General features: G+C 45.0%; 1 long non-coding RNA gene across 1 annotated transcript; it reads right to left on the bottom strand.

The window, feature by feature from the left end:
- Nucleotides 1–1,941: 1,941 nt before the first annotated feature.
- LOC140681771 (uncharacterized) lies at nt 1,942–18,583 on the bottom strand. The gene is made up of 2 exons (XR_012052949.1): nt 6,418–18,583; nt 1,942–2,420 (listed from the first exon to the last, which is right to left on the bottom strand). It is a non-coding gene; the product is annotated as an uncharacterized lncRNA (long non-coding RNA).
- Nucleotides 18,584–25,107: the final 6,524 nt, after the last annotated feature.

The following is a 25,107-nucleotide window of genomic DNA, read 5'->3' as shown; positions in this document are numbered from 1 at the left end:
TTTCAACAGCATCTTGTCTGTCCCTATGTCTGTCCCACAGGGAGAACCGTGTGATTGCCTCCTCTGTGCCCAGCTGTATTCAAAAGTCATGAGATGATTTCATTATGTTTTATGAGATTTTTCTTCCACAGTGTTCTTTGTTCCAGCTTGCAAAAACTGGGGTCCACCTCTGAGCAAGCCATACTCTATTCATGTTTGTGCTTCTCTGAACTTTGTATTTATTTTTCACAAATGGGTGGATTGCTTATTTTCCTTTTCAAATCTTCCCACTTAATAAATATAAGCTGTCTTAAAATAACATTGGAATTATTTAGCTGAAAATTTATATGGGTCACCACAGAAAAGCATACTAAAAATGTGTATTTTAATTTTTGTTCTTACTGACTTTGTGGCCTATGGAAATATATCCAATCTGCATAGCTAAGCAAGAATTTCCTTACTGTGCTGTGTGGGTGACCATGCACTAGAACAGGTTGCCCAGCATGGTTATGGAGTCTCCGTCACTGGAGACCATCTGCAATTCCATGCAATGTGCTCTAGCATGACCCTGCTTGAACAGGGAGGTTGGACCGGGTGACCCACTGTTGTCTCTTTCAACTTTCCCCATTCTGAGATTCTGCTATAAAATTACTGAGGAATAAAACACCAAAGTCTGAATAACTAGAAGAAATGAAAACAAAGATACAAGTATTGGATGTCACATGCCAGAGAAGACGGATCTACTCAAAACACAATATTGTTGAGAGAAGTTTCAGTAAATTGAAAGCTTCCAAGAAACCCCATTTTTGAGCAGCCCATGTTCCCGTTAGAAGTGCACCATTGTTATATGTGTATATGATAATTCATGCAAATAGAATTGTCATCTATTTTATACTTATGTACTGTTAAGATATACTCTTATAAGAAGTGCTTAAAATGCACAAGCCAGTGACAGGGATTGCAACACAATGTCAAAACCACCTGGACAAAGGAGGGAGGACTTCATTTACAATCAAATGAAAGTGGCCAACCCAGAGATGGATAATCCATCAAGGTAGGAACACCTGGATGATGAATACATGATAAATATCCGAGATTGAGATAGCCAGAGCCATGAAGGAGATACATTTCAATACTGAATTCTGAACTCTGGGAATGTAATCATGGGTGTTCATCACTCTCCGAACATGTATTGTTCAACTTGCCACAGAGAAAGAACTCCACATGAATATGTGCAGTCCAAAAAGGAAGAAAAGGGAGTCAGCCTCAGGCAAGAAAAACCTATAAAAATCGCTTGGACAGGGCAGCTGGGGTGAACATAGGAGACTCTCTCCTGCAGTAGTCAAACCTTTGTCTCATCAGCACTGCCCTTTTTTTTGATAGTGGCTTTTCGTTGTTATTCTCTAAATTTACATTTGGACTATTTAATAAATTTTCTATAATTAATAAATTGAAGCATTCATTTATAGCAACCATCATGAAAACACAGCATGGGAAATTCAAGCATATCTTTCCCTGAGAATTATGCCTGTCTCCATTTAATCCCTGTCTAGACAAGATATGCATTATTTTCACACATGCAATTTAAGCAGCCCATCTGTTCCTCCCGACCGCAAACAGTGTGCTGGATCCTGCCATGCAGGGACTGGCTTCAGAAACAAGTGGTTATCTAACAGCTCTAACAGCTCCCTAGATAATTTTCTAAGGTACAAGATATGTGGGAGCCCATCTGTCTGAAGATACAGCTTGCCACAGACACAATGAGCAGCATTCCTCATCTGACTCATGGGGAAAATGGAGCAGGACGGCTTGTTGGGCAGTGTTGGGTGCCAGAAGCCCATCACTTATGCACTCACTGGGGCAACAGCAAACCCCAACCCACGCACACCCTTAGAGAGCCTGGGACTTGCTCACCCAGCCAGCAGCTTGGGTGTGTTATAAATGAAAATTTGTCCAGTCAAATTAATATGAAAAATAAAAGATTTATTTTGCAATCAAATTCTATCTAGACAGCCACAAGGAAAGAACAGAGCCGAACCTGGGGTCGGCCCTGGGTGTGCAACAAGGAGTCAGCCTCAGCAGAGGTTTTCCTCCATGCCCACACAACCTCCATCCTGGCACAAGCGGTTTTTATAGGGAAAATTCCGCCTGAGGCCAAGATTTTTGCAATCAGTCCTTTCTTCTATTTAGAGTCAATATGTTAATAAGATTTTCTCTTTTGGAGATGAGGGAGAATAATTCAGTGTCCGGAGTTGTTGAATCCCGTGATGAAATTTACGGGAACGCTGCATTCACATGTATCTGTCCGGGGATCTCCAAGATATCCATCTCGGGTCGTTCATGCGATGATCAGCGCCTGGGGTCTCCCGTAGTTTTCCAGACATGGCCCATCTCCTGGTGAGCCGTATCTTCTTACTTGTAAATTAGTTTCCAACATACACCTGGTCTCGGAGGGGAGAAGGCGGGGGAGGCTAGTACAAACGAGGTATAATCTAACAAGTATTTAACATTATATATTCCATAAAAGGAATGGCGCGAATTATGTTTATTACCCATAATAGGTGCCACTCGACCAGACAGATACCTAAAGCCAAGGTAAAACCAGAAACCAAGTTTCTGTCACTAACTTAAGAAACCAGTTCCTCTACCCTATTGTCTTCTAAGCCGAGCTGCTTTAGGATATACTGTTCTATCTTATTTCATTTATATTTACTCTAATATCCAGATTGTAATATATGACACTACAGCTTTCAAGTGTTTTCCTGTACAAATGAATTTAAAGCAAGTCCATACTACTCATTAAGAGTACATTCTTTCTCCTCTTAGGAGGGGTTATAAAAAAATGCTCCTTATCCACTGTTGTACAAGTCTGAATTTTACCTCATTTTTAAAAGATGGTATATCAATAACAATATCTTTTAATAGGTAAGAAGAATGATATCCTTAAATTCTAGCAGCTTAGAAATAACTAGAAAGAGATACACCTGTATTGGAAAATACAGAATTTTCTAATGCAATATAAGGCTTTTCAGTTTATTGCCCAAGTGTGATAAATTTTTTTCTTAATTCTTCTGTTTGGGAAAAGAATTTCCACCTCTAGAGCAATTTTTGGCATAAAAGAAAGATCAGCTGTATAGATGAGACAATTTATTATTATAATAACTTAAAATTTTGCTTATTCTCAGAAGCTGAAATTTCCTAATCAGCATTACTCTGCTTTTCTGTAAATGATGTCTGAAACCAGTGGGATCCATTAAGAGAGCAATAAGATGAGGACATAATCCAGAAAGGTCAAATATGTGTCATTCAACTAGTAACTCTTAAGTTCATTCCCTGATAGTCAGAGTGCAGTATCTATTGCTACATTTTATGACAGTTTTCAATTTCTTTGTTTTCTCTGTGAATTGCCCTGACAAAGAAAAATGCAGGCTTTTGGCTAGATTTTATGTTCTTTGTTCCAGATTTTTATTGGGTTCTGTTTGCCATCCAATACAGTTCTTTTGGGTTAGATTTACTCCAGGAACAGCCAAAACCAAAACACACCCCACAAACAATCCCAGTGGCAAAGAAAGAAACCACTTGTGACAGTGATTCCATGTGAAAACTTCTGCTCTTACTCTTTGTTTTTAAGCAGGATGCTCTGCCATGAATGGGTTGAAAACAACTCGAACAATACCCTATTACCAAAGCCATCAGTGGTGAATGAAGAAATGAGGAAGGGAATGGCCATGGCTTTTGGTGTTGAAGAATGCTGGGATCAATGTGACTCATCAACCCCAAAGTTAAACATCTTGATAGCGAATGAAGGTATGGCACATCTGAGAAAGTACTGACAAAGGAACAAACAAGTGACATTATTGACAACTTGTTTAACTGAGTCAGCTCGGCCGGGGATGCCTGACTGACTCTAAAACACTAAGAATGTGTTTTAGTGCCACCTTTTAATGGCAGGGTCTTCTAATGTACTCCTCCTTGGAATGTGTGGAGATTCCTACCTTGAGAGGGCACCTCAAGGTTACCCTCAAGGTTAACTTCTTGAGGCTGTGTTGATATGTATGAGAAACAGCAATCTCAATATAATTGATTTCATATAACACCTTGAATATTACTCCAAAAATAGCATACTATACAATCCTAGTACTTCTGCCACACGTTACACGTAGGAAAATATTTTAATTAAGATATTTTTGTTTAATCATTATAGTAACAAAAATTTTCAGTATATGTCTGATTTACCATCCTTAATCCTGCGGGACAAAATTATATTAAGATTCACTTCCATATATAATCCTTTAGATTATAAACTGTTGACAAAGACTGGGACTAAGGCTGTGATACCTCAGGAGTCAGAAATAGTTAACAGTTTGCCCATAGAGATACAAAGAGCGAGTAGGGGTTTGAGAAACAGGGTCTTGCTTTGTCAGTGAAACAGACTAACAAAGGGACCACCGGAGCATTTACACCCTTCACACATATTCTGGGGTCTTCCTATTCAGTTCACTCCTGCTCTTGTCACCTGGCTGGCATCTCAGGTCCAGTGCCCTTTGTAATTCAAGGAATTGGCACCAGTTCACAGCGCCGTTCCTCAGGCTCCTGCCACAGGGGCAGTGTGGGGTGTGTACTTTAATCCTGAGGGCTCCTGACTTACATTTGGTTTCCCAAAGTGGAAAATGCAGCTGTGACACCAGAAAAGTCTGTTAGAAAATGTTTTCAAGTAATTTTTATTTCCTAAAAATCTCTCAGAAGTAACAACAATAAGAAGAGAAAATACAGATGTCCAATTTGGATAGTTTTCTCTTTGTGCGAAAGGAGATACGCTCCTTGCACATATCCCTGTATTGCTGTTAGTGTGCTCGTCAAGGAAAGTCAGGACTAAACTACCATCAGATCTGTTTAACATGCTCAAGAAATTAGAAAATTGTTAAAAAGCTGTGAACAGCAGAGAAACTTCAAAGTCTTGAATTTTCAGCAAGTTTAGAGGGAATTATTAGTCAGGTGGGGCTGCAGAGAAGTGACACTACTGACCTTCAGCATGGAGGTAATTTATTTCTTTTTATATAATTTTGCCTAATTTTATTTGGTTTTCTGACCAGATAGAGGTCGAGAAACAGCTTGAAGTTACCACAGCTGTGCTGTCTTTGTGCTGCTGGAGAAGATATGCATGCTATATTACTGGGAGTGAAGGAAGGAAGAAGGAAAGGAGGAAGGCAAGCAATGAGGGAAGGTGTCTGGGCGACCATGGGAAAATGAGGCCACCCCACCTGAAGGGATGGGAAGGGTCTTGGGAAATGGGGAAAGGAAAAGGGATTATTTTGGCAAGAAGCTGTAAAGCTTCAGATTTTGGGGATGGTGTTCTGCTCACCAAACAGTGTTTTGAATGTGGTTCTGTTTGGTACAAGCATAGTGGGGACTCCAGCAGCCTATGGCAAGCCCTGGTTTTGTTTGTCCTGAAGAGACTTCCAAAAGAAGGATATGAATATGTCAGTCAGCTGCACTGGGACCTGTAGGTGCCTCTGCGCTTGTACAGTGCCACTTGTCAAGGGTCGGAGAGATGCTGGGGCTGCCATAAAGAAGTACTTATGTTTATCCTACTAGGATCAACATATTTGAGCCCCTGGCTTAGCAGGGATTTTAGGCAGCAGATTCAGAGGAGGCAGTAGTCGTAAGAAAACTTGTAGGGTTTCAGACGTCTTTACAGTGGGTAGCTGTATATAACACAAGCAGTATATAATACAAGTACAGGAGCTGCTGGTCTTGGCATGCGGTCCCCTTTTGCCCACTCTCAGCCAGGAACCTGGTGATGTTCTGTACAAGCATCACCATATCCACTAGGATATTTTTGAACATGGTCACTGGCTGTGTTTATTTTTGCCTTTATTTAAATTGACACAGGAAGAGCTCAAAAAGAGGATTTCAATAATGGCATTCCAGGAATATCTCAAAATCTCTGCCTCTGAACATAGCCTAGATCCTGATACTAACTGGGTTTTGCATAAACACTACCAAAATATCATTTACATCTCCAAGGCCATTAAGGGGGCCAGTACCCAAATTATCCCTCCATGTTACTGTTTCTAGAGCTATAGCAGAGATACATAAGCAGTGTGGGGGAGATCAAAGCCCCAGTACAACAGCCAGCCTTGACAGCACGGGGGGGACTAACCCCACTGTGGACAAGAGACCATGCTGACCATGTCTAGCATAACACAGGGTTTTTTTGTTTTTGTAGAATAGACTCTTCCCCTCCTCCTTGCCATGGAGACAGGGCTCTCTTCCTGGAAGAACAATTATCCAGTCAGGAGTGGACCGTGGCTTTCCATGTCTCCTACCTCAAGGGAAGCAAAGGTTCTCAGCACAAGGAGACTGATGCCCAGCCGCTGAAAAACACATCACAAGTATTGTCAAAAAGCTCAGCTAGAATATTGAGGTAACACATACCAAAGAGCATTTCTGTTCCACTGCTAGTAGTGCAGCTCTAGCCCATGGTCCATCCAACACTAAGACTGGTTTCAGTGGCAGCAAAGTTCTCACCATGGCCACCACACTGCAGTGAAATTCTGATTTTTTTCTTGTATAGTGGCACTTGCAGTTACCTATGAAAACAGAGGGGAGAGGACTAGGGAAAGTAAAGGGAAAAAGGTGATATGAAAGAAAAAGCAGATTAATGCATCTTGGTGGTGTTTTAGCTCAAAGGCTTAGATTCTATTTGCCTTTTATTGTTAGAGTGTGGAGATTGAGCTCAAGGCAAATAGAGACCGTGCAGGGTATTTTATTCAAGGGAAATAAAGAGAGAGTGTTTTTTCATCCAATGTATAACATCAAGGCTCAAGTTTTTGTTTACTTTTTAATTTTCCTTACTCAAATATTCCAATATATACAAACTTCTGCACAATCAAAACTCTTCACAAAATTCAGTACAGATGGCAATGAAAGTTCAGGCTCATTTTCTATTTAGACTGATAGATGGTTTGGTATTGGAGATGCATAATGGGATACCCTTCTTCTGCCTAAAGACCTTTGATTATTTACTATTATTTGTCAAATTTATATGTGACATTTACCAACTAAAAATGCAGGTGTTGGAGTAGTAGTTGCTGCTGCCTAAAATCTGTCCCCCACAAGCCTCTCCTGTGGAAAAGCAAGCTGAGAACACCTTTAGGCAATGCAGTCAGACCCTCACTCAACACTCACCGCAGCTGGCTCAGCGATAGAGGTGAGAAAGGCTCTTTTTGCAGGGTTTTATTCTAGTGGAGGATATCACATCTGGCTAAAGGGAACCTGGTGAGGTAAAAAGACAGCTGACCACATGGAGGATACAGCTTAAGAAGGGGAAGGGGTGGCCACCAGGGATACCAATCCAGTGAGAGGATTGGGGAAAGGAGAAACTACAGGGGATGTTGCGGCACAGAAGCCCAAATGGGAGACTGTTTTTCTCCCCAGGAGGACTAAATCTATGGTGAGTAGTTACTGCTGTTGCCAGGGCCGAGGACTTGGGAATTGACTGAGGTGGGAGAGTTCATGGGATGCTACAACCAACCCCTGTTTCGGGCAAAGATGTAAAATACAAAAGTATTTAGAAATAGAATTTCAGACTGTTTTTTTTTTTTTTTTGAAGTCTCAAATATCTTAAAAATGTCACAAAATTCAATTGGTTTTCTGTGTACTTCAAGAAATAATTGACCTGTACATTTATCTCAAGAACTATGCGGTCATGGCTCACCTGAATTTAATTTGAGTTAAAATTAGGGTCTATGCTAATTTCCTACTGATTTTCTTTTTCATTACTTTGATACTATGGTAGTAAGCAATCCTGCCCCACTTCCTTAATTTATACTATCCAGTTCATCTAGCACCATCCAGATCAAATATCTGCAGCACAGCTTTGCTAGAAATATGCTCTTAACATCTAAATATGCTGTAAGCATCTAAAAGTAATATTTTCCTTTGTTTGTAAATTACTCTTCTCTAGGTCCTAATCTCAAGTGTGGGTTTGCTTAGTGTGTTATGGTTGTGAGGATTTGATAAGGGTCTGACAGCACAGTAAACAGTGAAGTGAGAACATGTCAAATCCTCTAAAGAATTAGTAGAGATTTGGAGAATTTCTTTTGGAATGTAGCAAATCAGAGAGGCTGATCAATGTTGATTTCTCAAGCATTAACATAAAATGAAAGGTTCCATGAGGAAATCTGATCCACTCATACTCTAAATCTTCCCCAAAGCAGGAAGAATATCCTTCAGAAAAGCCTGTGCTGGAGAAAAGGCTGGCTTGGTGTTGCCACTAAGAATGAAACTGAGCCTGAGCAAAGATACTCCTCTGAGAGAGGCAGAGAAATGTCCCAGTTGTCACTGCACCAGGGACATCAAAGGAACTAGTGCCAAGTGGAAAATAATAGAATGGCTGTCAATGGAAAGAGCAGACCTTTGACAAGACATCCTTCATCAGGCCAGGAAAGGATTGCAAACTACCAGAGAAAAACATTTTTACTAAAAGTCTCGAGGTAGAGGGAAGATGTGCCTGTCATCAGTTCTGACAACAGGTAATAGTGTTTCAGCTGAGAACCTGCACATAGACTCAGGGTGACAATCAGCCAGGAGCAGGATGGCTCCATTTTACCCAGGGGTTGTGAGCTCCAGGACAGTAGTGCCGGCAGGAGTACAGTGAACAAGATTTCTCTCAATAAACACAAGGCAGCTGCTTTGCATCCTAATGAATGGCTCAATCTTGTACTGCTTTTACAGTAAGGCATTGGTGGTCCTATTCTGTGCCTCTGTCTTCATGGACTTGTGGCATCAGGCTTGCATCAATATTAATTATACTGCCAAAAATAGACTTGTGTTGTGCAGTACATTCCACACTTTGAGAACGTTATTTTCTGTTGCAGAACAAAAATGGGAATGCCCAAGATATTCAGTATTTTGGTTGTTCATAATCTGTATGCAAGGGGGCGAGGAACAGGTGCATAAATGACAGACAACCCAGCAGGACTGTCCCTGTGCCCTCCTACAGCTCCAAGCCTGTGGGGCCAACAAACCCACCAGCAACAATTCTTTAGGCAAACTTTAGGCATTTAAAATTGAAATTTTCCTTCATATTTGTCATTTTAAATATTATTAAAAATATAAAATCCACTCAGTGGGGAACATTTCAACTAAAAAGCCAACAAAAGAAATTACACAATAGGGTATTTATTTTTAAAGGGGCTAGAGCTGTGCTTTGACCAGATGAGTGTTGTGTAGTGCTGAATAAACACTGAAATATCAGCCCCAGGCCTCTTTTTTCAGCCTGACAAGTAAAATCCATTCCCTGGCTCCTCTCTGTATCTGTTAAAGGTCGCAGAAACTGTACAAGGGTTTCCTTAAATTAATATTTGTGACCTATTCAGTACCACCAGGATGAGTCACTTCAGAAGAGTCTACTCCTTCCATCTTTAGATCAGACTTCTAAAACGGCAAGGAATTATATATCAGGACACATTCTGAATGATAAGGTTAGTACAAGATGTTAAAGAGCTGTGGATGTTCTCAGTTCTGTCTGAGAGAAAAGAGAGCTCTCCCAGGCCTAGGCTGGGAAAGTTAGGAGAAGGAATGCAAACAGTTATTATCTCTCTTTCTGTTCATCCACAGTGTGCTGTTCATAGTGCACCAATGGTGTGAGAGATTTTCACTTTGAGACCAATCATCCTTCACCTTAGCGATGCTGGTCATAAAGGGACTCTACTTCCTGCTAATAAAGATTTTTCCTCTTTTGCTTTCTGAACCAAGTCTTTTCATCTGTCCCTGCCTCAACAGTGACAAAAGAGCAACTTCTGCTGGCCTACATCCTCATTCAGGGCTGGTAGGATGTATCCATAAAGCACTTTGATAGCAGGTCCATGCTTTCACTGGAACAAAGCCCTGCCCTGCACACAACTGTGTGTGTTAAGGACATCCCTTTGTACAAATGCCTTTTCCACTTAGCCATTGTCCCCTTCTAAGAAACACCTGGTGCTCCCTGCTAGAAGGAAGCCAAAGAAGTCTGTTTTTCTGTAAGGGCTGCATTGTACTGCAAGTGTTTGAGGGGGAGAATAAAATTATTCCCAATTTTTGCATTTCCTATTTTCTTGTACACTTTTCAACCTAAAGTGTGTTTCTAAAGGGAAAATGGATGTATTATCTGTGTAGATATAGATTTTTGAGAAAAAATGTACTTACTTTCCTCAAGAAAGAAAAACAAGCTGAGGCCCTGAAACAGGCTGTCCAGAGAAGTTGCAGATGCCCTATCTGTTTAAAGCCAGACTGGATGAGCAGCCTGGTCTAATGGAATGTCTCCCAGGGAGGCTGGAATAAGACGACCTTTAAAGTCTTTTACAACCCATTGTGTGATTCTATGATTCTATGACCTGCTCCCAGAAATGGTGCTTTGAGGTGCATTTTGAAATGCAAATTTTGAGATGGAAACAAGAATACGGGATTGTGCCACTATAGAAAATAATTTGGCAGTTCAAGGTCTGACCATAAATATATCAACTATTAGAGACATATGTGGAAGAACGACAATGTGTTCTGGTTTAAGACAGTTTAAAAGATGGACACTCTAAATTGGGTTACCTCCCCTTAGTTTCAACCAATCTCTTTCCTCCAATAAGGAGAAAATTAACATGAAAAGAAATAAGGGAAAAAAAGCCCAATTTACTAACAAGCAAAGCAGCAACAGGGAAAAAAAGTGGATAATCACTGTCTACGAAATCTCTAGATCTCACAAACTCCTCAGGAACAAAGAGAAACCCAAAATGGCAGGGTAACTCCTGCCCTCCCAAGATGAAGGTTGCCACAGGTAATCTTGTGTAGGGAGAAAAAGGAAAGGTGGCATCAGCCTTCCTCCCCCTCTTTACTGCTTATCCTTCAGAGCAGCAGCACTTCTGTTGAGACAGGCAGTCTGGCATGCTCTAGCAGCTGGGACTTGGTTAGGTCCAGAACTTGTAGGGGGGCTTTCCCTTTCTCATGGCCTGAGACAGCAGGGCAGAGCAGGGCAAACCTCCCAGTCTTGCCATTCCATTTCCAGGCGCACCCCTGGGCATTAAAGTAACAATTTTTTGGTACAGATGGATATGGAATACAACGCTTTGGGTCATCCTAGGACACTAATTTTAATTTCTATAGCACATTGTTGCAGAGACAATTCAGAGTAGCATAAATAAGTAAATAAATTTAAAAAAATAAGCATTTCATACTCTTACCTCCATTATGGGCTTTCATGCTGCCATGTTAGAAAAAAATTTCAAGCCATGAAAAAATAACTATATTTTCCTGTCTTATTCTTCATCACACACTTAAAATTTTGTTTTGTTTTGTTTTGTTTTTCTTTTTTTTTTTTCTTTTCTAGCTTGTCTGCGCTTCATCTGAAGTAGTTATTTCTTCCTACTTATAACTCTCCAGTTTTTTTAGTAAAATCTGTACTTTTCTTTTGGAAAGTAGGTCTTGTTGAGGAAACTTGAGTTATTCCTTTGGTGAAATTATAAATTTTAACTGATACAAGTAATTTCATGTATTTAACATGTGTGGACTTTCATGGGGCACTTCGTAACAAAAATACTATGATTCAAAAAGAAAGACAAAGTGGAACTGTGCTATGTAAGAGAGCACATAAATTAACAATTGTCTGAATGGATATATCAGAAAAAGCAATTATTAAGGAAGAAATCTTCTTGAAGTAGCTTGTTTTTGGGTTTTTTTTTTTAACTCCGGAGGCCACTTATACACTTTTCATATGAAACTCTTTAGCTGACATTTATGGATAACATTTATTGATCTAAACATAGATCAAATAAGAATGAGGCAATAATAAAGAATAACCAGAAATATTGTTAATATGGTCTGACTGAGAAATTCCAAAGAGGAGATATTTTACGACTAAATGTCCCCTGAAAAGTTTGAGGAATAGAGCAGGCATATAAAGTAACTCAACATGAACTTTTGCAATGATGAAGCATCAGAAATGCCAGGAGTATGGCCTTGGGCAAGAGAAGCACAGAGAAATAGGGAGCTAAAAACACTCTTTGTATGGCACAGAGATTGATACCCAAATAGTGTACCAAGACCAGCATCCCCTTTCTGAAATTAAGACAATTATATGGTGTAAAGAAGAGCCAGGAATGCACCTGGAATGCACAATTTATAAAAAAAATGCATCCAAAGATACCTTCCTTTCTGTGTATAACTACCAGGAAAGCAAGGAAAAAACCATAGGGTATCAAAGGATTCCAGACTACTGCAGAGAGAGACAGGGAATCCAAGACGAGAAACTGATGCCAACACATCCAAAATTGGCAGAGAAAGATGTGGGGGCATTTTAACTCTGTGGTTGATTTACATTAGAACAAAGCAGGCTATCCTGCAAGAGTCACCTGATGTTTTTAAATTCAGGTTGACAGACTCCCCAGGCTTATGCTTTTAGGAAAGCCATGACCTCATTCTCCAGCATTTTGCTAGGTGTGATGCTTCTCTTCATCATCTGCACTGGAGCTTGGTGGGGTATCTGCCTGCAGCAGAGGAAAGAAAAGCAATTCAAGAAAGCAGGACAATAGGATAATGGTGAGAAAAACGAGCAGTACACTTCTACTTGCATAAAGAAGAAAAAAACCAACACACACTCAGAAGAAACAAGAGGCTGAGCACTCACAAAGTGCCACAACAATGCTATGAGGCCCCCTCTTCCTTCCTTGTCCATATATTAGATGCACTGCTTAGTGTTTCCCACATCTGAAAAGTGAGATCTCAGAACAATACTGAAGATAGAAAATGTACAATGAAGGCACCAAAGTAAGCATCTTATGATGTGGGAAACTAAATCATTAGCTTAAAGGCATTAAAGGAAAACTTCATTAAAAGCGACTGGAATTGCACTTCCAGACCTGCCATATCAATGACATTTTCAACGACATTTCAACAGCAATATTTTAATACAGTTTTACATGAATGATTGCCATAAAGTTAAGGTATAGTGTAGTTGAATATGAATCAGGATTCATCAGAGCTTTCTTGGGTTTTTGCTGCTGAAGTTCCCCTTGGGAAATGCCAAGCTTTAACTGCGTACCTGCCACCAGCATTGTGGTTGAGATGCAAGCTGGAACTGACAGAGGTCTGCAACTATCTCATTAATTTTTCACATTTTCCTGCTTCTGAGTTTCAGGATTGAAATTGTTATATACTTTCAGAACAGTACATAGTGATTGGAGACAAATGCTCATGCTTATGTCATTTACACTTATTGAGTTAGATGAAACCTTCCAAATGCAAACTTGTCATGACACCTTTCCTCTTTATTTGTAGTCCAGCCTTAATCCAATGCTATCTGGGAATAAATAAACTTTAAAGGGAGTAACTGCTCTTTCTCACAGCAGATGATATATTCTCCTGTATTCTGTCATATATAGAATATTAATTTGGATTGTTTCCTAATTCAAATTGTGTCCATTTTTGTAGTGTCTCTTTCCCTGAAAAATAGATCAATACTTGCTGACTGTGGTGCTTTTTGTTAATGTTTGGACCTTCTGAGTACATTTCTACATTATGTAAATATTTACATGTTAAGTAGCAGTGATCTTTTAAAAAACAGCATTCAACATCTTAGCTATACTGGCATTCCCATTGAATAAAATATATATTTAATTTGCATTCTGCCTCTCAATAACAATTTCTTTTGGCATGTATGAGTATGTATTATATGTAATAAAAATTGGGTAATAAGCTGTAAAATAAGCCACTCTTCTGATAAATACAGATTAATTTTTTTTCAGGCACACTGAGAAAAGAATAAATTAATTAACAAATGAATAAGAAATCCACAGGTGTTTGCAACTGTATTCATTTGTCTCATGGATATTTTTGTTGCTCAGGGAAAAGTTCCAACACAATACTATACAATTAAAAGCCCTGGTGTGCACCTGTGAGGTTGTTCAACTCTTCATGAAACACAATACTTTGGGAAGTACAGGAGTCCGATATACACTGTGCTTACCATGACTTTTAATGGTAAAGGTCCTTGAAATATATAGTGGGTAGCTATACTTTCATCTCTAATTAAATGCTTTGATATAATCATCAGAGGTTTTCATTTCCTCACACTTTTTGATCTATATTCAAAGCTCACACTTTGTGTACAATTCCCAGTCCATCTGCACTGGTGCTGGCATGCTCCTCAGATTCCATTTTCTGTAACTGGAAAATCATGATCTCACTGTAAGCTGTGGAATATCTCCTCTGGGAAGCAACAAATTAGAGTAACATATGTGCAAATCCCAAGAACCCCATTCTCTTCCTCATTCGATCTGCTAAAGAACAATAAGGAAATTAACCACTTTGCACACAATAATGATGTTATGTGAAGGGAAAATGAGATGTGAGAAGGCATGAAGTCTTGAGGTGCATCAAGTCTTGAAGCACTTTGAAGACAGCTGAGGGCCTTTGCAAAGCTTTCCACATCTGTGGGTCCTCAGGCAGGACTCTCAACCCTCCAGCTACACAGTAATGTGGATGTAGTTGCATTAACTCCATGCTGAAAACCTTGTTCCCTCCACTCTTCAAACCCACTCTTTGTAAGTATTCCCTGTATAGAATATTCAGGATTCTTTCTCTTATAACTGAATGCCTGCTCCATTAATCCTCTTCCTTCTTACCTTGTGTGCTTCTTGTGAAGTCTTGCAGCTCTTGCCTTGGGTTTCCTAGGGGAACATTGAGCCCTGGTTCCCTTGTTCTTCAAATCATTGGCTTCTTTTGATTGAAATTCTGGCCTTTGCCTCTCTTATCTGCAGTTAACTTGTATTTCCTTGATCTATGCGCTCCAGAGGCTATCCCAGTGTCCATGCATCATCAGGTGATGACAAAAAGCTGGTCTATTTAGGCTGCCAGCAAGGTGATTGACAGTTTTTCACTATGGTAATTCACTCTGACTGCTTTAATGTGATGAACAGGGTGCCATGAAACAGCAGAACAAGCCTGTTAATCACATCCATTTGAAACACTATGAGAAAATTAATGAAGGTCTATGCCATAAAATAATGAAAACAAAAAATGAAAGTGTGTTGTCCCACAAGCTAATTAACAAAGTGAGGCACTAAATGCCACCTGTAAGAAAGGTATAAACCAATTAACTTTCCATACTTTAAAGAAAGGCACAAAGGTTCTATTTACTGTTATAATTGTGGCTAATTTGTGACTTGCCTAATATACAAAAGAAAAAATCTTTATGCATTTGCACATCTACCCACTTCTCAGACAGCTGCCTGGGACAGTGGTGCTGCTGATGAAGAAAGGTGGGCACATGTAGAGTGGCTGCACACTCTCATGTGCCCACAGTTTTGTGATTTATTTGTTTATCATTTGCTTAGTGTATTTTTGCTATTGTAGATTCAGAAACATTTTTGGGGTGAGATGTTACTCTTGAGAAGGTTTAAGAGAAAAGGGAGCTCCAGGGAAGGATGCAATGAACAAAAGTATCTAGCAACCATATTCAGAACGATGAAAAGCAGCTAAGCACTGAATAGCAGACCTAGTGCAAAAAATTTAAAATCTGATTATAATAATCCTTTCCTAACAATATTTCAAAGGCAATTCTACCCCCTAAAATGGTAACTGAGTAAAGACTTATTTTAAGCAAGACTTAATCAGAGTTCTATTCAGCAGTAAAAATAGACAAGGACATTAAAAGAAAAAATTCTCATCAAGTGAAAGTAAAATGAGTAAGTTATAAGTAAAAATTAATCCAGCCAAATTAAAAAATAAAAAATAATTTTATTTAGCTATTGAATTCTATCTGAGCCAGCCACAAAGAAAAGGGTGGTGCTGAGCCCGGCATCAGCGCTGGGTGAGACAGAGGCCTGACCGCTACAGCAGAGGGTCTCCTGTGCTGCACACCGAGTGTCCTGCGCAGGAGGTCTTTATGTGGTTTATTTTACTCGAGGCTGGGATTTTGGCGATCAGCCTTTTCTTTCCATTCAAAGTCCCACATATTCATAAAGTCTCTTTTCTCTGTGCTGAGTTGAACAATCCGGTGTCTTGGAAGCAATGTACATCCTTGATGGAGTTACAGGAACTCGGCATTGAGATATATCCTTTTGGATGATTCCAGTGATTGCAATCTTGGGTTGTTGTCACGATGATCATAGCTCAGGAGTTCCTGGATCACCTTGAGAAACAACCCAGATGGGCTACATGTATTAACTTGTAAATGAGATCTTATCATAGACAGTTTCAACATATGTGAGGCAAACCCCATAGTACTGACTTGTATGCTTTTTAATAATATGAAATATTACATACATATCATCCTACAGGCACAAATTATCTATATTACACATAAGTACAGGAGAATGAGGAAATAGGCTAAAGTGGTCAACGTATTAAAGCTGGGAAGAGAGAAGGAGAAACAGGGAGACAGAGAGCAGTAAATGATAGAGATCAAGATGAGATAAAAGGGACAAGAAATGTCATTAATCTAAAAGGGAAGAAAAATCAGAAAAATGTCAGAAAAGAATTTGGAAACTGAATAGAAGTAAAAGCTGAACTTACCAAAAGCTAATGAGATCCTACTAAAGTTGTGTTCAGAAATAAGAATCTTGAAGAGAGGAGACTTTGTATACACTAAGATGTATTTGCATTGCATATTCAAAATAAAATACAAAGTATTTATTTACTAAATATTGAGATTTTTTCCAGTTAATATAAAATTTAAATAAACTCAAGGTCCTTCAAGGAATATCTGTTTCCTTTCACACTTCTGCTTTAGAAGTCTACCAGATTTATGTGCTCTTTTTATAGAACTAAAATAAAATTTAACTCTGGAGCAGACTCGATCTTCTGCATAAAACTTGACAAATCAAAATCAGTTTTAAAGCCCAGTTACCTCTTCAATTAATGGCAGAGACCCAGTCATTTCTGACTGCAGTCTGCAGTTGTGCTGTAAATGTGCAAATTGATATTTTTACTGAAATCCAGATGAATTTTAAACATATTGCAGGATTTCATGGTAATTGAGCCTTGCTCAGAGATTTGACCCTTCACAGAAGAGTGGATGCTTATCTCTTATTTCTTGGAGTCAGTTAGGTTAGAATAGCTGCATTCCACTACCTAAATTAATTTCAATAGATCTATTAGACAGATCTATTTTCACATATGAAAATTAACTGTAGTACTATTGGAGTATGCTCTTATTAAATATACATGAGTATCTATTAATATTTCAGGTCTTTGCTGGGCCAAAGAGTGTAGTGAACTATCTGTATATGTGGCCTTATTCCTGCTATATATATGTTTTTGTAAGCTTCATGGAAGAGGGATACTAATGGGACAAAATTTAAAAAATAAAATAATTACATTATTATTAACAATAATAATTTTGTCATTGTCAAGTGTGTCCCTCAAGTTTGAGCCCAACCACCTTCATCCTCCTCAGCATCTTGTCTGAGGCTGGCAGGATCTGCATCCCAAAGAGATCATTGTGCTCATTTGATCTAAACCACAGAGGCCATGTAACCTCATGAGGTAACTGCTGGTGTTGTTCATAACAATAATTTTCAGCATTTGTAAAATAACTGAATAAAAATTAATTGTTTCCACTAATTTCCAATTATTTCTCCTCAAGGCAGACTTTGCCAAATCTTTTCTAAGCCACCTAAACACAATCTCAAATAACTAATTTTAGGTATAAATATTCCCTTCTTTCTCCTTTTCCATTTGCAGAGAAATTTGTGGTAGATAGGGACAGGCGGAGCGGAAGACCAACACGGGATGTGACGGAAAGATAGACCCATCCCCCTCTCACTCTCCCCCACGCTATCTATTAACTCCAGAAGCCTCAGAGGAATGCAGCCACACCGGCCCTAGTAAATTTCCACTACCCAACTAACCCCTACGACCCCCAACCCCCCTCTGACGTAGCAAAGACCCCTAAAAACTATTTAAACCCACGAGATAGGATAATAAACGCTTTTCAACCGTCTGCCATATTGGTGTCTGCGTCTGTTGATTAGCCCGAGTAGCCCGGCCGAGACCAGGCTGCCGTGCTGCCATCTGAACCAGGTCCCTCGTTGTCTTTTATAAAGGCAACATACTGGTGCCGAAACCCGGGAGAAAAGAAGAAAAAAGAAAAAAAAAAAAGGAAAAACCCCCCGGCGGACAGGATACACCTGGACAGAAGCAGCGGCCGGAACGGTCGGACCGTATCCAGGCGTAAGGGGAGACGTCCCAGGCTCCGCGGGCGTCATGGACGCAATGGCCAGGATCGTGAGTGCTATTTATTCGCAGTGGGGTATTGGGTGTACGCTCAAGGACTTTCATCTTGCCGTAGCGAGATTGCTTGAGCTAGGGGCAATCGAGCGCCCCGTGGATGTATTACATCCGGAAATATGGGACAAATGCACTGCCGCGCTAGCCGAGGACACAAAATCCTCAGGCAGCGGCAGAAATCTTAAAGCGTGGGGCAAAGTAGAAAAAGCCCTACGCAAAGTGATAGAGGAGCAGGAGACATGGACCGCGGCGCGCACGTGTTTATTAGTTACTCCTAAACTCGGTGTGGGGGCGGGGACGCAGACTGCCCCTGAGAGCGATTCGCTCGGCAGCGGGGACCCGGGGGGGCTCAACGCGACACCCGCTCCCCCAGATCAGAGCCCACCCCCCCCCGCAGGAACCCCCCGCGACACCCCCGCCGCCGAAAATCCCCAGAAACCCCCCACCGCTCAAACCCCCCGAGAGACCGCAAATTCCTCCGAGCCGCCGCCGCCGCCCGCCCGCGATCCGATGTCGGAGACGCAAAAGCCCGCGGAGCGCTTCTGGCAAGGGCTGCTAAAAGAAGCCCGAGCCGCCGAAACCGCGGCTTGGGAAGACGGGGCCGCCACGCCGCCCCCCTACTCGTTTGAACATGGCGCCGGGAGCGGCGGAGAGGGGCGGGGCTCGGGTGGTCCCGGCGCGAACACCCGGGGGGAGCGCGACCTCGGGTATGCGCGCGCGGGAGAAGGGGGCGGTAGGGGCACGGAGCGCGGAACCAACCAGCGGCTCCATCCGAAGCTGCCACCATATAAGGGAGAAACCACCCCCCGCGGTAGGCGCGGCGAGCCGGGGGGGCGGGAGCGGCGCCACCCCTACGGGGAGGAGCGAGCTCGGGGCCGAACAAAACGGCGCGGAGCCCCGGAAGTACGCTGGCACTCGTCTTCCGGCTCGGAGACCAGCAACAGCTCTACCAGCTCAGGGGAGCTGACAGAGGCTAGCGATGGCTCCGATACGGACAAAACGGAACCGGCACGGCTTGAAACAAAGCCGAGTAAAGCTCTAAGCCGCGCCGAAAAACAACTACAATACGAATCAGCCCAGTTTACCGACTGGGGGAAAATAAAGATAGCTTGTGCTGAATGGTCCCCGGCGGCCGCCATACAAGCCTTCTCGGTACGGCTTACCGGTCCGGAAGGGAACCAGCAAAGGGTATATACCCCGATAAACCCAAAGGATATACAGTCAATTGTCAAAGCCATTGCGGAAAAGGGGATCAACTCGGCTATAGTTACTACATTAATCGATGGTCTTTTTAGCAACGATGACTTGCTTCCCTTTGATATCGAACGGATAGGGCGTATGATATTGGACGGGGCGGGAATGATCGTCTTTAGGCAGGAATGGGAGGATAATTGTAGAAAGCAGCTAGCCCAGGCGTCCGGCGCGCGGCAGCCCCTGCACAGATCGAGCTTATCCAGACTGATAGGAAAGCATGATGATATGATCACGCCACAACAGCAAGCCGCACAGATGCAGGCTGAGGAGGTCAGGGCGACCACTCGGGCTGCCAGGGAGGCTATCCGCGCCGCCTCCCGAGTCGTGGCCAAGCCGGCACCGTGGTCCACCGTGAGGCAGGCAGAGAGCGAAAGCTTCACACAGTTCGTAGATCGCCTGCAGGCAGCGATAGACTCCTCCACCCTGCCGGCAGAGGCAAAGGGCCCCGTAGTGGCCGACTGCCTGCGCCAGCAGTGCAACTCTGTTACTAAGGATATCTTACGCTCCCTGCCAGCCGGAGCTAGCCTGGCTGACATGATCAGACACGTAGTTAGGGAGGAACACCTGACGCCCATTCAGGCAGCCGTCCACACCCTGACCAATGCCATGGCGTGTTTCAAGTGCGGGGAGGCGGGTCACATCGCGGTGAGCTGCCCCCAGCCGGCACGGCGGCCTGCCGCAGCGCCTCCGCCCCAAACACACCCGCGGGGATCCTGCTGGGGCTGCGGGAAGAAGGGACATCTTGCTAGGGAATGCAGGTCCCGGCTCCAGGGAAACGGAAAGGGGAGGGGGCCCGCGGGCCGCACCCAGCCTCCTCCCGCCGCGAATATGAGGCAGCCCATCCATGCCAACCCCCAATGGGGCAGGGAGCCCTCGTACCCCATTCTCCCACAGGAAGCAGCCAACTTCATACCCCTGCCAGCGAGTATCACGGCACAGCCTGCGGCGCCTTCGTACCCACCGCCACCGCAAGCAGCGCCTGTGCCACAGGGTCAGCAAGGGGCGCCCCAGAACAGGACAACCCCTGGGTGGCCCTGGCCCTAAAAATAGGGAAGGAACCCCCGAAAATTTGGGGGACATGCCGCCTCTATGATAGTCGGGACCCCCACGTAATAGGGCTTCAGTTTTGGGCAGACACAGGAGCAGACTGCACAATCCTACCCCAAGCCCTATGGCCCCGACACTGGCCGTACAAGGAAGTTCCCCCAGTGAACGGGGTGGGAGGGTTGTCCCGAGCTTGGAAAAGCACCCAATTGGTAGCTATAACGCTCCATACAAAGAAAGGACCAGAACAAACAGTAGCAATCCACCCCTATATCTTGCAAAACTCCCCACCCCTGATAGGAAGGGACGTTCTCGCCATGCTAGGAGTCAGGATTACAAATTTATGATGAGGGCCACTGCTGTGCACCCACTGCTACCAATCAAACTGACTTGGAAATCACCAGACCCCGTATGGGTTGAGCAGTGGCCCCTGTCAAAGCCTCGAATGACAGCCTTGCTGGAACTGGTCGACCGCGAGCTACAAAAGGGCCACATCGAACCCTCCACCAGCCCGTGGAACATCCCTGTGTTTGTAATCCCCAAGAGATCAGGAGAAGGCTACCGCCTCGTCCACGACCTGAGGGAAGTGAACAAGACAATTCAGCCCATGGGTCCAGTTCAGACACTACTGCCCGCAAACTCAGCCATCCCCAAAGGGCAGCCGTGCGCAGTGCTGGACATCAAAGACTGTTTCTTTTCAATACCCCTGCATGCTGAGGACAAAGAACGGTTCGCCTTCTCCATCGTGTTCCCGAACGGCGAGCGACCTAACCTCCGCTTCCAATGGAAAGTGCTACCTCAAGGCCTTGTGGACAGCCCGACCATATGCCAGATCACCGTGGACAGGGCACTGATGCCAGTCCGACACTCCCACCCTGCTGCGACCATCATTCAGTACATGGACGACATCCTCGTCGCCGCACCATCGGCAGGCCAAGTGGATCACCTAGTGTCCACGATCACGGAAACCCTCCAGGCCAACGGTTTCGAGATCACGAACACGAAGATCAAGAGAGGACCGTGCAGGACCTTCCTGGGAGTGGGGATCACAAACTCCTACGTGACCCCACCCAAGATAAAAATCCGCCGAGACATCAAGACCCTCCACGACATGCAGCGACTCGTGGGATCTCTGCAGTGGCTCCGCAACATCATCCTAGTTCCCCCAGAGGTCATGGACCCCCTGTATGACCTCCTGAAAGGAAAACACCCGTGGGACCCCAAGGAGCTGACGCCGCAAGCAACGAAATCCCTCGACTTCATCGAACGTCAAATGTCCACTAGCCTGCTTGCCAGGTGGAACCCGAGCGTACCACTGGACTTATACGTCCACTTCATGCAGAAGGGAGGAGTGGGAGCACTTGCCCAAGGACCTTCCGAAAAATCCCAGCCAATCCAGTGGGTGGTCCTCGGAAGACCAACTCACGCATTCTCCCCAGGAGTTGAGTGCATTGCTAACCTCATCACGAAAGGCAGGAGACTCGCCCTGAGACACCTGGGAACCGAGCCGGCAAGGATCCACCTCCCCTTCCGCAAGCGACCGACCACGGAGTCAACTGCAATATCGGAGCACCTGGCCCTCGCTCTCACTGGCTTCAGAGGAGAAATTTCCTACGCCACCAAACCACCCTGGACCCAGCTACTGACCATTGTCGACATAGATGTGCCACCGAAGGTCATGGACCGACCGCAACCAGGACCAACGGTCTTTACAGACGCCTCCTCCATGACTTCTACCGCAGCAGCAGTGTGGCAGGCGGGAGAAACATGGCATTGCGTCAAAACGTGTGACCCCACGCTGTCAGTGCAACAGCTGGAAGCAGCAGCAGTGGTCTTGGCGTGCGGACTTTTCCAGGACGAACACCTCAATATCGTGACAGACTCTATATTCGTGGCAAAGCTCTGCCTAGCCATGTCAAGACCAGGTGTGTCAACATCCATGACGGCCTCCATGCTCGAAGAGGCACTCTCCTCACGCCAGGGCACCGTGTCCGTCATCCACGTCAACAGCCATAACCCAGTCAAGGGCTTCTTCCAGACTGGCAACGACAAAGCAGATGCCGCAGCGAAGGGAGTGTGGACACTGCAGGAAGCTCATCAGCTGCACGAGTCACTCCACATAGGGGCCAAAGCACTGGCGAAGAGATGCGGGATCTCGACAGCAGACGCGAGACACGTAGTGGCCACCTGCCCTCACTGCCAGAAGTCACCCCTATGGACCGGTGGAGTCAACCCGAGGGGCCTCAAGGCGTCAGAAATCTGGCAGTCAGACTTCACCCTCTGCGAACTGCTAAAGCCCCGAGCATGGCTTGCAGTGACAGTGGACACCTACAGCGGAGTGATCATAGCGACACAGCACCTCAAACCCAACTCCAAGGCCACGATCCAGCACTGGCTGACAGTTATGGCATGGCTTGGTATCCCCAAGCAAATTAAAACTGACAATGCTTCCAATTTTATCTCCAAATCAGTGCGGGAATTCGCCTCAGTGTGGGGTATCACCTTAACGCAGGGAATCCCATATAACAGCACCGGACAGGCCATTGTTGAGCGAGCAAATCAGACCCTAAAAGCCAAATTAGAAGTGTTGGCAAAGGCAGAGGGCTTTGCCAATTCCATCCCCTCAGGAGACCAGACACGCATGCTAGCAACCGCGCTGCTAGCACTGAACCAGTTTCCTAGGGGAGATGAAGCAAACAGTCCCATTCGAAAACACTGGGCCACCCAGACGCTAGAGGAGGGCCCACAGGTCATGGTCAAAAACGAGCTAGGCGAGTGGGAACGGGGCTGGAGACTGGTGCTTACAGGACGGGGGTACCCGGCAGTTAAAAAGGAGGACAAGATCAGGTGGTGTCCACTCAGGTCGATCAAACCTGACCTTCGGAATGAAACTAATGGAAAACTGTGAGTTTTCGTTCGCAGGACACGCTCGTGGACCGTCCCTGCGACACACACACCCCTGCTCCAGAGAGAGATAACGGACCACCAAGCCACCAGACAGAACCTGAGCGTCCCACGGCGGTGAGACCCAGACATGTACAGTGTCTCTGTGCAATCCTGCTGATGGGGTTTGTGACCGGGGGGCAAGCCGACCCAGGCCACTACCCTCACCAGCCGTTCAGATGGGTCATGCAACATCTCTCAAGTGACAAGGTGTTCAAAGAGGTCACCACCGCAAACGCTCCATCCTTCGTATTCCACATAGCCGATCTGTTTCCAGGGCAACCGAAAATACGGCCCTCAAGCCCACACATCATACTCATGTACATATCTTACTGGTGCCCAGCGTCCAACCCAGGGAAAAGGTACTGTGACTACCCGGGGTGGGGACATTGTGGGTATTGGGGCTGCGAAACCATTGTTACAGATGCCAGACCATGGGCAGACGGGTGGCAACCACAGGAGCCTGACAAATTCTTACAGTTCACCTGGGCACCCTTTGGCTGCGGAGACCACACTGCACAGCCTAGACAACGGGCATGCGTAAGTTATAACATGACTGTCCTACAGCCAGATCACCCTAGCTGGGCCACGGGTAGAACATGGATGGTGGTCCTCAAAGGACCGAGGAGGTGGGTGAATGTGAGAATTATCAGGCTCCAGCCGCCAACGCCTCGACCAGTGGGACCCAACAAAATTATCAGGAATGTACTGAGAGGGAAAAACACAACCCACCTCAAAACCTTGACCCCAAAAGCCACTGACACCCCGACCAGCCTTGCAGATACCCCCCAGATAGGCCGCTGATTGGCTCTGTGCCCAGCGTCGCATGGGTCGTAAGTATAAAGCAATGGAATATCGCGTTTAAGCTCAGGGACTTTTATCTTGCTATAGCAAGGCTGCCTGAGCTTGGAGCAACCGAATGCTCAGTGGATGCCATGCATCCGAGAATATGGGAACAGTATACAGCCACGCTAGCCGGGGAGGCAAAATCCTCAGGCGAAAGCGTTACGGCACGGGGCAAGGTAGAAGAAACCCCGCGCAAGGCAATAGAAAAACAAGAGACGCAGAATACAGCGCGTACGTGTTTATTAGTTAAACCCGGGCTTGGAACGGGGGCGAAAGCGCGGACCGTCCCTGAGGAGGGTCCACCCGGGAGCGAAGACCCGGAGGGGCTCAGCGCGACAACCCCTTCCCCGGATCAGAGCCCAGCCCGGCCCCACCGCGGAGCTGAGCCCAGCCCAGCCCGGCAGAGGCAGCGCAGCCCCCGGAGCGGCGCGTTCCGAGCGGCGCGGCCCCGCTCCCGCCGGGGCGCGTTCCGAGCGGCGCGGCCCCGCTCCCGCCGGGACCCGGACCCGCCCGCGGCTCCGCGCCGCTTCCCCGCCAGCGCGCCGAGCGGAGCGGCGCCGAACCCCGCCGCGGCGGCCCCCCAAGACACCCCCGCCGCGGAAAACCCCCGGGAAACCCCCGCCGCAGAAAAACCCCGAGAAGCCGCCGCTTCCCAATCCGTCCCGCCGCCGCCGCCGATCGGAGGTCCATTGCCTGAAGCGCAGCCGCGCGCGGGGCGCTTTTGGCGAGAGCCAGCGGGAGACGCCGGAGTCGCAGGGGCCGCGGCTCGGGGGGAGTCCC

The sequence above is a fragment of the Taeniopygia guttata genome, chromosome Z (assembly GCF_048771995.1).
Source record: "Taeniopygia guttata chromosome Z, bTaeGut7.mat, whole genome shotgun sequence".
NCBI lineage: Eukaryota > Metazoa > Chordata > Aves > Passeriformes > Estrildidae > Taeniopygia > Taeniopygia guttata.
The sequence above is the reverse complement of the archived record's forward strand: the minus strand, read 5'-3'. Positions and strand labels throughout refer to the sequence as shown.